The following is a 3101-nucleotide window of genomic DNA, read 5'->3' on the forward strand; positions in this document are numbered from 1 at the left end:
ATGAAACCCTAATTGGATTCATGGAAAGGTTAGCTAATGTAGTGTCTCTCCAATAACTTAAAGGTGTTTAGCTAATCCAACACTTCACTCGCAATATGGACATGGTTTTTTTCTTGCATTCAAGTTTGAAGCACAGAGATGAGGTTGTTATATACAAATTTTATCCAACTACATTAATTAATATGGAGTATTAGGTTTTAGAAAAGTTGTCTCTCAAGACTTTGTCTTTGTAGTGGACATGGCAGAGTGCTCTCATGGGAGTTTTGTTGCTTTTTTTCTTACTCATTTCCTGCTACTATGTATGTGTCTTCCTCCTATTTTATGTTCCATTTTATTTCTTAAAATTTAGTTGGTTCATGAAAAGTTTCTAGAAATATAATGTTGGATACTTTAATGTTATTGCACCAAGAGAACAAGGTGGGGAATATCTCTATGTCTATTTTTCATGTGTGTGTTGTTAAAAGAAAACAATTAATGACATAGATATATTAAAATCTTGGATTTTTTTAATCCTCTATGTTTATATTTATATATATACTAATAGAAAAATATCAAATACTAGATTGAGTCTTCTTATGTAGTGTTAAATATTAATTATATCTATTTGTTCTACAGAGCTAGAAGAAATAAAAACTATTTTGTATTTTAGCAATTGCTCCTTTGGCATCAATTATTCTAGCTATTTCATTCATATTCTTTACCAAACCTAAGAATCATAGCATCAACACTATCAGGATTCCTCACCAGCTTTAGGGTTCATCTATATGCTACTAAATTACTTTGCAACTGGGCTAGACTTTAGCATTATGTATTCTCTTACATCTTTTGAATCTCATGATCTTCAAAGCATTTACATACATTGTTTTCAAATTTCCTCAAACTAGCCATTTGCAGAAAGGACTGAATCCTCCTTCAATAAGCATGCTATGTTTTCATGGTCCTTACTTCCCACTGGCATTGAAAAATGGCCTTGTCACAGGACTCATTGCACTCACGATAATAATTTTTTTAATCTTTGTAAAACATTTGAATTATATTTGATAAAATTTGTGCTAAATTCATACTTCCTAGAATGACATTGTTCCCCTCTTTAGATATGAATAGATCATTCACAAGTTAGGATATCAATCGGCTTTTACATGAGGGAAGTACAATGGGAAGAAAAATTTATTCTATAAAGGGTTACTAGGTGCATGAAAACAAGGAGATGATGTCCATTGGTTTCATGAATATGCTTGGCTCTAGTACCTCTTTCTATGTTACAACAAGTATAAATATATAACTTTTTTCCATATCATATACCTAAACAAAAACTCAATCCATCTCAAAATTTTTAAGCAATGGTAGAGATTCTTGTAGGGACCATAGAGCACTATTCTAATATGCCAAAAAAATGATTTTCATACTTAACTAATAGAAAAATTACACAAATATGATAAACTATATTTAATACATATGTATATTCCAAGTTATTCCTCTAGGTCAGCTATGAATTACAATGTTGGAATTAATAGTGCAGTATCAAACATAGTTATGGTTGTAATAGTCATGGTTACTCTTCTGCTTATAACTCTGCTCTTCTACCACACTTTTGTTGTGATGTTATCATCAATAACAATAGAATTAGTTATGGGTCTCATCAATAATTACCTTCAACCTATTTTATATGGAAAGTAAATAAGGTGGATTTATTTGCATGTATGGGTGATTTTGTATGGATCATCTTCATCTCAGTTCAAACTGACCTTCTCATAGCAGTACAATATATATTCAATCCAACTTTTGTACAAATTTAGTGCATTATTTTCCATTAGTTGGAAACAATATGTACTATAGACGAAGTTTTCTCATCCATATAAAAATATATAGATGAGTATCTCTATGTTCAAAATATTGTTGGACGTAACAAGGCCACAGACAGTCCTTAACAATATTCCAGGCACAAGACTATACAAAAATATGGAGAAATAAAAGGAAGATTTAGGAGTCCCAAGTTTCTAATTCTTTGGACCACTTCACACATTTACTTTTCTAATTCTACCTATTTGAGAGAGAGGTTAATATTCTAGCAAAACTTTCATTTATATCTTTCTATTTAAATTGAATGCCGAGAGAAAGGAATTTCATTTTTCATAAGTTCATTATCATTTGAATATTGAGGTAGGTACAAGATGAGGAAGATTGCATAGACAAGGAAAAGGAAAATACATTGTAGTATGTCATTCTAGATTTCACAGGGAATCATTAATTAAAATCATAATAGGATTCTAAATACTATTGAGGATGGAAAGCAATATGAAAATTTCTTAAGATGATAACATGCATTCTTCTAGAATTAGAGATGACCAGGGAAGCAAAACATCCTATAGGGAATTACATTATAGTCGTGTAGATGTCACCACCATAGATACCAAAGGGATTAACAATATTTTGGAGGTGAAAAATACACTAACGAAATAGGGATTTCAGGTGAACCCTTTGTTAGTTTCTGGAATTCATGACTACACATCTCAAATATATAATTTTCATATGACTTCGTAGGTGAAAATATTTACATGTTTCTCTATTAAGCAATGGAGAAAAGGTCGTGGAAAAGATGGGACAATAAAATATGCTTCAGAGGTTTGGTGATGATTGTTGGTTTGTGTCAGTAGAGGAAGCTATCTATTCATTTTCTTCACTGTTCAATATTTAGGTTTGATGAGGTGGCAATGATAAATGGGAAAGAGTTATAATTATGTATTCATTTTACTAATGCAGACTCAAAATTTTTAACAGAGTAGACATAAGGACTATCATTCACTTTTATTATAATTATTGACATAACTATAAGGTGACAACTTTACTTGCTATGAATACCAACATCTTGTTACTTCACGCTAACTGTATGAACGACAAAGGAGTATGTTACAAAACATTTTGCATGTATTCATAAATAGATGAGGGAGAAAATCTAGTCTTACCTCTCTTTCAGGAAACATATAATATGCACAAGCATGGACTCAATAACCGTTTTCATATTTGTGGGGTTTTCATAGTTGATATGAAAGTTGAGTTGTGTTTAATGGGAGATAAGAATCTTGATTAATTAAATTTAAGGT

General features: G+C 30.9%; 1 pseudogene; it reads left to right on the forward strand.

Moving 5' to 3' along the window:
- The first annotated feature begins 921 nt into the window (after window positions 1-921).
- On the forward strand, window positions 922-2695 carry LOC149166997 (putative sulfate transporter 3.4; annotated as a pseudogene).
- Window positions 2696-3101: the final 406 nt, after the last annotated feature.

The sequence above is a fragment of the Pinus tabuliformis genome, chromosome 5_1 (assembly GCF_031772625.1).
Source record: "Pinus tabuliformis cultivar Carrire ecotype Pingquan chromosome 5_1, CPIR1, whole genome shotgun sequence".
In the NCBI taxonomy this organism is placed as follows: domain Eukaryota; kingdom Viridiplantae; phylum Streptophyta; class Pinopsida; order Pinales; family Pinaceae; genus Pinus; species Pinus tabuliformis.